Source organism: Herpailurus yagouaroundi, unplaced genomic scaffold (assembly GCF_014898765.1).
Source record: "Herpailurus yagouaroundi ecotype Mexico unplaced genomic scaffold, PumYag 208, whole genome shotgun sequence".
Taxonomy (NCBI): Eukaryota; Metazoa; Chordata; class Mammalia; order Carnivora; family Felidae; genus Herpailurus; species Herpailurus yagouaroundi.
The window spans coordinates 1,130,305-1,140,954 of record NW_024412439.1 but is presented as its reverse complement, the minus strand read 5'-3'; the positions used below and the strand labels follow the sequence as shown (position 1 = coordinate 1,140,954).

At 58.7% G+C, this 10,650-nt stretch overlaps 1 protein-coding gene and 1 long non-coding RNA gene across 2 annotated transcripts in view; one reads left to right on the top strand and one right to left on the bottom strand.

Moving 5' to 3' along the window:
• Positions 1-10,635, top strand: part of LOC121015804 (uncharacterized) — an 11,170-nt gene extending 535 nt beyond the window's left edge. The window contains exons 2-3 of the long non-coding RNA XR_005783974.1: positions 2,920-2,998; positions 9,389-10,635. This is a non-coding gene — a long non-coding RNA (uncharacterized LOC121015804). The remainder of the gene's footprint in view (positions 1-2,919; positions 2,999-9,388) is intronic.
• Positions 1-10,650, bottom strand: part of RAI1 (retinoic acid induced 1) — a 120,452-nt gene that overhangs the window by 81,920 nt on the left and 27,882 nt on the right. The window lies entirely within an intron of this gene.

The following is a 10,650-nucleotide window of genomic DNA, read 5'->3' as shown; positions in this document are numbered from 1 at the left end:
GGGGTTTGGGGGGGTCTGGCTACGAGCTTGCGAGTGTCTTGCTGGGCCTCGGAGGAACTGAGTGATGCGAAGCCTGCGTGGAGTTGTGTTTGTGTGCGATCGTTTATGGAGGGTTCTGTGACTGCGTGGGTGGGACTGCGCCCCTGTGGGGCTGCATGTATCCGAGGGGCTGTGTGTACAGGATTGTGTCTGCGTGGGCCCGAGTGTGCCTCAGGGCTGTTGTGTGTCTGTGTGGGTTTGTTTGCGAGTGGGATTGCGGTTGTTGGGGCTGTGGGTCTGCGCGTGGAGGGGGCAGTACGCCTGTGCAGGGCTGTGGGTCGACGTGAGGCTGTGGTGTGCGTCTGCAGGCGGTCTTGTGTGTGGCTGCGTAGGGCTGTGTTCTGCGTGCGGATCTGAGGCCTGGCGGGCGCGGGGGTCAGGAGGGGGGCTCCGCGTGGTGTCGACGATGGCACCGCCGCAGAAGAGCCGTTTAAGGCGCGAACAGGCTGCGCTGGGGTCGGGGCGCAGCGCGACGAGTAGTGGCGGAGGAGGGGCGGGTAGAGAAGGCGGAGACGAGGGGGCCTTCATCTTGCGCGCCCCCCCCCCCCACCTCCGCACCAGAAACGCAGCTTGGAGATCCTGGTACTTGCCGGCTCCGCGGTCCTAGAGGCACTGGGTTTGGGGGACCCTGCTGGGCGGGGGAGACGCCTATGGGCTGGTGGGGGCAGTGGGAACTGAGACTCTGGAGATCCGGAGCAGCTCACAAGTGCGCGGCGAGGGCTGCCTGAAGAGGCGGGCGGCAGCCTGGAGACGGCAGAGGACTGGGCCAAGACAAAGGAGAGCGGGGCCGGGGCCTCGAGGCGGGACCGCACCTCCAGGTTCCCCCCCGCGGCGGAGGGGCAGCCCAGCCCGCGCGCTTCAGGCTGTCGCGTGGAGCCCCGGGGCGGTGGTGCGGTGGCGCAGCCCCTCTAAGCCCCAGTCCGGGAGGCGCCTCGGGGAGCAGCTCCAGGGCCCCGGGGGCACGGAATTACACGCCCCGGGAGGGGCCGCCGTAGCGGGGGGGGGGGGGGGGGGGGGCGGGTTCTGAGCTTAGCAGGCGGACGCCAGCGCCCCGGGGCTGTGATTGAGCGCTCGCCTGGCCCGCCCCTCGCCAGGCTGCTCACCGCCCACGCAGCCATTCATTCATCCATCTATCCGTCTCTCCTTCTACCCACCCTTCCATCCAGACACGTGTCCGACCTATCGTCCGTTCACCCAATTATCGCGCCAGGGATCACACCGACGTGTCAGACCCGGCTCTCTCCACTCTCTCTCCTGCTTGCCAGTCTTGCTTGTCTTGCTTTCCTTGGCCCCCCACCGCTGCTCCCCGCTCGGGGCCCCTCTCTGTTCTGCCAAGCGGGGAGGAGTGCACCCACGACCTCTATCACACTTAGGTTTTGCTGTTCAGTGATTGCCCGACTTCCTCTATTAACCCCCACCCTGCCCCTACTAACCTCTCCATGCATCCTACACTCTACTCCCGCAGCAATTATGAGCCAACTGGGTGTGGGGAGCCTTCTCCCCACCCTGCCGGCCCTCCCTGAGGTCTGGTGGCTAATCTTAGAGAGGGCAGTGGCAGGCAACTGCCACTGCTTGAGCTCTTCTTAAGGCCTAGCCTCCTGTAGGCTGCGGGGAGGGGAGGGAGGAATGGGGACTAGAAGGGGTTTCATGGATTGCTGTGTGTCCAGGTCTTTGGCTAAGGGCTGTGCAGGCTTAGGGCCTGATGGCACAGAGGCTGCCAGTAGCCCAGTGGCTTGAATAGTCACTCCCAAACCTACCGTTGGTACAGCGTCAAGTGGGAAACCAAAAGCACAGATTCCTGGGCCCTAGCCCAGACCTAACCAATCCAAGTGCCCAGGGCCTTTGTACATGCTCTTTCCCCTGGCTAGGAATCAACAGCTTATAGCCAGGCTCGACAGTGGTCACTGGCCTGGAACGTCTTACAGGCTCCCCAGACTGCTGGGTGCATCTGCCCAGGGGCAAAGAGCCAGCCTCACTCCCAGAAATGGACCCTAATGTGCCCTCTGGGCTGACCCCTAGCTCACGTGGTAAGGATGCAGCAAAAACAAAGAAGGCAACCGTGGGCACCCACTCCCAGCCGGCAAGCCCTGGGCAGCTCTGGTCTTCCCATCTGTAGAACCCAGGCTACTTAGCCCCTATCTTCAATGATCTGGCCTTGGGAACCAGGGTTCTCCGTCCTGAGGCTGCAGAAAGGCAACATTAGACAAAAAAAAAAAAAAAAAAAAAAAAAAAAACCACCCCAAATCCCTGCTGGGGATCACCAACCCAGCCGCAGACTGGCCTGCAACCCCTATCATAGTGCTGCCTGACCCCTCAGCCTCAGACTGTCCCTGTCACATTTGACCCAGCCACCTCCTCCGTACAGCCACCCACAAGGTCAAGATTGGCAGGTAGGGTGTGAGGGTGGTAGCGTGTGCCCCCTTTTATCAGGAGGGGAGGGACAGGCTCCCCTCCCCTCTCTGGTTTCAGAGTGAAGTAAAAGTCCTCACAGTCTCTGATGAAATCCCACACAGTCAGGCCCCCACTACCTCTCTGGCCTCATGCCCCTCCCCCTTACCCACTACTTTGTCTTCTAGATGGTCCTTGAATTCGCCAGACGCACTCTTACCTCAGGGCCTTTGCACTCGCTTATCCCTCTGGCTGCAGTGCTCTTCCCCACCTTCTAACGTACCATATACTTTGTTTATTTAAGTGTTTTGCAGTTATTTTTGTCTGTACGCTCACTGTGTACCCTCTGTACCTAGAATGGAGGCTGACACACATTCAGTAGGTATTGAATGAAGAAATGAGTGAACGAGTGAATGAATGAATGAGGTTGACCCAAGCCGCCTTCTTGGGAGCCCATCCCAGCCCAGGGCTTTCTCTTCTTTGAACCAATAGCCCCCTTGGAGAAGAATGGGGGAAGGGGATGGAGAACATCACGGCAAGATGCATCACATGACTCATCCGAGGTCACTCAGTGAGTACTCTTCACCCATTCTGGAATCTGGGCACACGTCCTAAGGGTTTGGAGGAGTAACACGGTGGGGGGATGGCTTGTCCCAAAGGAGAGCAGAGCCCTTCATCTGTCCCAGGGGTCTCTCTGTTATTCTGGGGGCAGTGTAGAAGAGGGGTCCAGATTCACATCTGCCGGGGGGGGGGGTTGGAAACCCCCAACCTGACCAGAGCCCTTCTATAAGTGTTGTCACAGAGGGTCACCAAGACAACCCCTCAAGTGGGGACCTACTCATCTCTGAGAGGAGACACCCAGGCTGAGAGCCATCTCAGGATGCATCAAGAACACACAGGAAGACAATCTGATCCCTACTGGACTATTAGTTTCTAGGGAAACCTTGCTCACCTCTGCCTGGCACAGAGCAGGTGCTCAGTATGCATTTAGCAAATGAACACATGAAGGAGAGACAGTGTCAAGGTTCAAACTTAGGTCTACATGGCCCCCGAACCCTCACCTGTTCCATCAGACCCCACTGGTTGGGGGGGGAGGGGGGATCATGGGATCGTGACCATGGGATCATGGTGGTAGTACCCAGCACATAGCAGGTACTTCATAAATGCTGAGGGAATGACTGGCCGGGGAGGCTGTCTATCTGGCAGGTTCCCTGCTCCGGCCAGGGGTCTGACTCCACTGCTCACCACATGAGTCCTTCCCCAGGCTCAGTAGGGAGGGGGACCCCCTCATGCTTGGCTGGCAGGAGAGTTTTATGGGCCACGGTGGGAGTGCTCACGGGTGTCAAAGGGCCAGATGCTTCCTGGGGAGGTGCGGCTGTGCTCAGGAGAGCCTGGGCCTGGACAGGTCAGCCCTTTGTTTGCCCAGTGCAATCTGGATAGAGCTGCTTTCCTGCAAAGTGTGTGTCCAAATACCATTCCAGTGTTAAATAATAAACAGGAGCCAGGGAGGAGACGCCAGGCAGGGGCCTGGGGAGAACAGGCAATGGGGTGAGTGGAGCTGCCAGATGTTAGGCTCACTGACGGGCCACCAGGGACAGGGGTTAGCCAAGGGCCACCCAGGTGGGCACAACAGGCAGAGAAGAGGGGCCTAGACTCCACCTACCAGGCTAGGCGGGTGCCACTGAGACACCGAAGTCTCATTCAAGCTCAGCCCTGATCTGGTAACCCCCAGGCCCTCCTGGCTTTGAGATGCCATGGCTCTCCGAGGAGAGGACACGCCAGTCTGCAGGCCCCGGGTCAGAGGTGGGCCAGGCAGATTGCAACATCTATCTTATACATATTTATAGAGAGTCAGGTTTCAAATCTCTACCTTTCCCTCACATCAGTCACCATTTCAAAGATGGGGTCTCTGAAGTCCAAACAATTGACTTGTCCAAGGTCACAGAACTTGAGTGTAGCAGAAGTACTCATCCATTTGCCTGGCCAATATTTACTGAGCACCTACTATGTTCTAGGCACTGTTCTATGTGTTGAGCATTCAGAGCAAGGAACAGGACAAAGCTTCTGTTCTTTGTGGTCATGAGTCAGACAAGAAACAGAATGAATGGGTAAATTATATAGTATGTTACACTTAGGCGGAAAAATAAATAAAGCCAGGGAAGGGGACTGGGAGCATCTGGGGAAGGGCTGTGTTTTCACGTTGGGTGGTCAGGGAACTTGCACTTAAAAACATTTGAGAACAGACTTGAAAGACTGAGACAGTAGGGCGTGCAGCCATGTCGGGGGAAAAGCTGTGCAGGCAGAGGGAACAGCTAGTGCAAAGGTCCTGAGGCAGAAGCAGGGTGAGAATTTTCATGGAACAGCACAGGCTGGTGTGGCTGGAGCTGAGTGAGCCATGGGGGCAAGTGGGAACAGATGGGGACAGAGAGGGGACAGAAGCCACACCACAGGACCCTATATACCTTTGTAAGAACTTTGGCTTTTATAGGGAGTGAAGAGAGGTGTCTCTGCAATGTTCTGAGCAGAAGTGGGACACGGTCTCTTTGAGGGCCTTCCTCCTAGTATCCCCAGCAGCCGCGAACACAGCAGACATGCGGGCAGGGCAGGAGCAGGGAGGCCAGAGGTCCAGGTGGACGAGGACAGGGCCTGGCCAGGGTGCGGATCGTGGAGAGCCAAGAAGGCGCAGAATTCTGCCTTTATTTTGGAGGCGGGGCTAACAGGACTAGCTGCTGCATCTGGCCTGAGGAACCAGACGGACAGAGTGGTCTGGGGCAGGTGCCCCAGGCTAGGGGGAGGGCACTTCCTTAGGAAAGGCACAAACCTGCCCCATCTGACAGGTTAATGAACTTCATGCCAATGTGTCAGAGTAGATAGCTGAGGAGGCCCCGTTTTTATCGGATGCACTAGGAGTAGCGCCCTGCCGAGTCATTTTCCCACTCCAAGCCTCAGTTTCCCCTTTATCGGGAACACGTCAGTCCAGGGCAGCAGCCCGAGGGCCCGACTGGCCTTCCCTCCCTTGTGGCCACTGCTGTTCTCGCAGGCCAACCGAGTGAGACCCACTCCGCAAATCTCTGCTCCAGGGTGCATTTCTGGAGCGCCCACCAAGTGCCATTGTTGGGGGGAACAGGGGAGACGACAATGCACAAAACAGACAGACCCCCTGCCCTCGTGGTCACTAAGCAATTCCAGCCCTGTTACTTTCTGTCCCCCGCCAAAACCCTCTACCCACCTGGCACTTCCTAAGAGCTGGGCCACCATGTGAGACCGAGAGCAAAAACACTTGAGAAGATGTTTTTCTTTGAAAGCAAAGCACTTGGGCGGTTCAGCTTCTGGGGGTGGGGGGCCAGGATCATAAACATCCAAGTCCTCTTAAACTCTTAGAACATTCCAAACACTTGGTATGCCCCCTGCCCCAAATCTCAGGGAAGGCAGTGGAGGGCAGAGGAGGGTCTGGGGTCTCCTTATCCGGGTTCGGCCTGAGTCGGGGCAGGAGAAAGCCCTGGGGGCAGGGGGCAAGTCCTTCACAATCTGCCTTGGGCTGGTCTGCCCATCGGGCTCTGCAGATACGAAACCATTTCCTGCCTTTGATCAGCACGACCTTTGATCTCTGCTGTCTGTGGCTTTCTCTGCCATCTGTCTGTCTGTCCATCCTTCTTTACTAGGCTGTGGGAGGCCACCAGATGAGGTCACACAGCTTCAGGCTCAGACGGGGCAGGCCCACCCGCTACGGGCTACCCTTCACTGGGTGTGGGCCCCAGAGGAGGAACGCTGTGCAGGGGGGCGCACACTCTCTCTCACCCCGTAGCCCCTACAGCCTCCATGTCTCGGGGCGATCCAGGCTGGCGCCTGACCCCCGGGGGCAGTCCCCTCCCTTTCTCAGCATCTGAGTGCGCTAGAAGGTGCTGGGCTTGTATCCCTGAGCTCGGAGGAGGTGGCGAGGCCCTGCAGTCAGAGGGCGGAGGCCGCAGGCATGGCTGTGTGGGGAGTCAGTGCGAAAAAGAGGCGGGCCGGACAGGACAGCCGGTCAGACAGACAGAGGAGGGACAGGGGAAGGCAGACGGCTGAGGAGCAGGAAGTGTGTGGAGGGTGCCAGAGCAAATGAAGGGGAGAGGGGAGAAGGGATGACAGGGCAACAGGGATGAAGGGAGGGGAGGGCACCAGGTCCGCCAGGCAGCATCCCCTCAGCCTGGGGACGGCCTGCCCCTGCCACACGTTCTCCTGAGCAGTCCTGCGTCTGGAGGACAGCCCTTCGTTCCCGGCTGTGACCAATGCCACCAATTCCTCCCACATGTGGCCCGGCTGGGAGCCATGTGAACCTTCTTGCCTCTGAGCCCCCACCTCTCAAGCAGCTGCAGCCCAGGGCTCAAACCTGCCTTCATGGTGAGGGAGCCGCCAAGGGGCTGGGAGTCCTATCCGGTCCTCGACGTCAACACAGATGGCCCCCTGACCCAGCCACCGACCGACCCTTAGCCACAGTCACATTGGACCCTTGACCCCAGTCAGTGTGAGCCTCCTGCCCCAACTCCAGCCACAGACTGATCCCTGCCCTCTGCCATGAATGGGCTTCTGACCTCAAGCCATAGTCCCTAGCCGCAGACCAACATCTGGCTCTTGCTGGGGATCGACCTGGGGCCCCAGTGCCAGCCTGAGCCTGAACCCCGATGCTGGCAGAGGCCCTCTGCCATTCTGGGGACCATCCTGTGCACACATTCCCCCAGGCCACTGGGGACCACACGGGAAGACGGAAGGGGCCCAGCGCAGAGCCGTGGTAAGAAGCACCATCAACCCCGTACATGGCCCACGCCGAGACCTCAGGGTCAGCCGGTGCCCCGGGCGGGGCCGGGGGGCGGGGGGGGGCCCGAGGCCACTGACACTTTTCCCAAGCAGAATTCACTGGCGTGGAGCGGGAAGCCTGCCTGGGCCAGAGCGAGCAGGCCAGACAAACACACAGACATACTCAGGATCTGACAGACTGACACACACAGTCAGACCCAGCAGCCCAGCCCCTGAGACGCTCCCACACCAAAACTCACCTGCAAAGACACACGGAGCCCGAGATGCATAGGTACCAGCACATGGGCGTAAAGCAAAGCCATGGAACCAGATACACGCACACACGGACTGTCCCTGCCCCTTTTCGCTGAGCCGCACGGCCCCTCTGGCCCGGGCCCAGCGGCTCCCCAGGTACCCAAGAATGGGAACGACAACGGCTCCCTCCTCTTCCTCTCCTTCCAAGAGCATGTGGAACCCACCCTGAGCCCCAGCAGCTTCCTCTGCCCCCCGGGGAAGAGGCCCCAGCAAGAGCCCAAGGATTACTCCCTCCTCCGAATTCAGGGGGGTCGTGGATGCCATTTTCTACACAGAGGGCCTGCCCCATGTCACACAGCAGATGGGGAGGGGGGCCAGGATGTGCACAAACACACAGGGTCTCCTAGGTGGAAAGACACAGGCACACACGTCCATGTGTATGCACACTCACAAAATCAGAGACACGCATGTGCTCGTATGCATGCGAGGACGTGTACTGCAGGGACCTACACAAATGTACCCGTGTAAAAGTGACACACTGCACACGTAAGGACACACAGAGACTCCTCTGTGTAAGAGTGCGTAGGCACACCTGCCTCCACACGTCATTTGTTCCCTGACCCCGCGGTCTCCAGGGATGGGGACCCCAGAGACCATGGGTCACTCTAGGTGGCTCAACCACTCCTCAGGTGCCCCTCCAGCCCCTTCCTGGCTCAACCGAGAGCTCTGTGGGCCTGCGCCCTCCCTCTGCCTGGTGGCACTGGGGATGCTGCCCCGGGGCTTCTCTCGGCCTCCAGTTCCTGACCCCAGCCAGGTGAGGACCCCCGAAGTCCTCCTGACCTCGTCCCGCCTGGACCTGGGCTGGCTACGGCATGCCCTCTGTCTTTGGCACAAGTAGGCCAACTCCCTCGCTCCTAGGGGACAACCCAGCCCTGTCACCTCCACCTGTCAGCTGTGGGAATGTGACAAGAGACCCAGGCCCTGCTCAGCTTCTCCCAGGGTGGGTGAGTCCCCAGGAACATTCAAATGGAAAGCCCTTTTCAGGGGGTGCCTGAATCTGCACAGATTGCCTCTGGAAGGATGGAGAAGAAACTGCTGATCAAAAAGGAGGGTAGGGGTGGGAGGGATGCTAATTGTGCGGTGTGAATTTTTTACCACATGAGTGTATGAGGAGGAGGAGGAGGAGGAGGAGGAGGAGGGGCGCCGGTGGGGAGGGCAAGGAGGGAGGAGGGAGGGGTGGGAGGAGGAGGGGATTGTTGTTCTAATGCTTTTCCTCCCAGTTTGGCTTCATCCCCAAATTCCCCGGCGGAACCCAGGTGACTGTGCCACGGGGCAGGGGTGGCGGGCGGGGAGGGGTGTTGACTCTGCCAAGCACCCGTGTGGAATCCTCCCAGAAATCCTCTGGGGGAGGCGTCCTTAGCCCATTTTGGAGATGTGGAAACGGAGATGTGCAGACGGGAGAGCACGAGGTCTGAGCGGCTTTGGGTGGAGCCTGAACCGCTGTCCTGTCTCGGGAGCCGTTCTCATTCACCTGTTCCATCCGGGGCCCGACTCAGAGCAGTCCAGCCCGGGCACGAGTGTGGAGGAAAGGAGTCGAACCCCCGGCTTCGCACGCCTGCCTGGGCTCTGACCTCCTGGCTCCCATCCTCCCCACACACCTTAAACCAGGAAAAGGGCTGCCTCTGCCCTCCCCGGTGCAAGTCCGGTCCTGCCACACCTTGGCTGTGTGTCTCTGGGCAGCTGTGCACCCTCTCTGGGCCACAGTCGCCACAGCTGGGAAGAGAGGTGATGCTTCTCTGCTCCTGCTTATTGCCTCATGGTGGGGGCCGGGGCCAGGGGTGGGGGTGGGGGGGGGGGCGATGCGGGCCGGAAAGCAACCTTCTAAAAGCTGTAATCTTTCTCCCTAAATTTGGCACACGGTCCACCGTCCAAGACCAGGAGAACCCTCCCCAGCCCGGCCCCCGAGACGAGGCAGCTACAAGGGGCTTTCACCAGACAGACTGACAGGGCCAAGAGCCAGGTCCAGCCAGCCACAAGTATGACGTCCCCCCGGCCCTGTTTCCATACATTTTTGTGGTGGGGAGGACTGCGGTCAACTTTCTTAGACAGTCCACACCACTCCCGAAACGCGTGACGAGGGACTCACCCCCAGCTGCTTCGCGTGATGTGCCTCAGGTTTTGTCACCTTTAAAATGGGAGACTGGCAGGGCCTGGGTTCTGTGTTGAGGAGGCATGGAGATGAGGACGTGAAAGTCATTATGGGGTTTGCCTCGTCGCGAACCCTTGAAAAATGCCAGCTCTGAAGGCTGTTAGTCCCTCCTGGTCTACGGACAGATGGGAGTTCTCGATCGCTGGGATAAGTATCAAGTCTCAATTTCACGGTGGTGGTCTGAACATTTAATTCGGAAATCCTACTTGGCTGTGCTGCCGGGGCGAAGGCCCACCCGCACTTTGTCCCCCGTGCTGAATGACCACTGACATGTGCTCTGGGCTGCTAGTCCCCAAATCCCTTCACAACCACCACCCACCCCACAACCAAGCAAGGGGCCCGGGGGCCCGGTGCCGCAGACCCAGACGCTGGGGCTCAGAGAGGGAGCTTAGGAGAAGTAGAAGCAACAGGAAGACAGATTTCACCTCCATATAAGGAAGAGCTTGCTAACAGGCAGAGCTGCCCAGAAATGGAATGAGTGAACTGCCTTGGGAGGTGGTGAGCGACCCGTGGCTGAAGGCGTGCAAGGGAAAGAAGGAGGTCTCTGGGTGGAGACGGCACGCAGGCGGCTCAGACACTGGTTGGGGGAGGAGGCTGGGAGCTCTTGTCCTGTGACTTGACCAAGGCCATGTGAGCAGGAATGGAATCCCAGAAGGTCAGAGCTGGGGGCCCGGACAAGCGCTCTCCTGCTCCGAACCTGTCACGTGAAAGCCCAGCGGACAGAGGCCTAGCCCTCCCCATCAATCCCCTGCCCACCTCCCACATCGCAAAGCATTTATTTCTTAGAAGGAAATACCTACTTTCAATTTTGAAAGCTGGAAAGTATACAAAAGTAGAAAGGAAAAACAAAACAAAACAAAACCCCGAATCCCCCTCACCCTGCAACAATTCCTGTTAATATTTCCTTCCACTCTTCTCCGTGGGCATCTATTTTGGTTAGAAGTCCTAGCATGCGCTAGAAATATATATATATATATATATATATA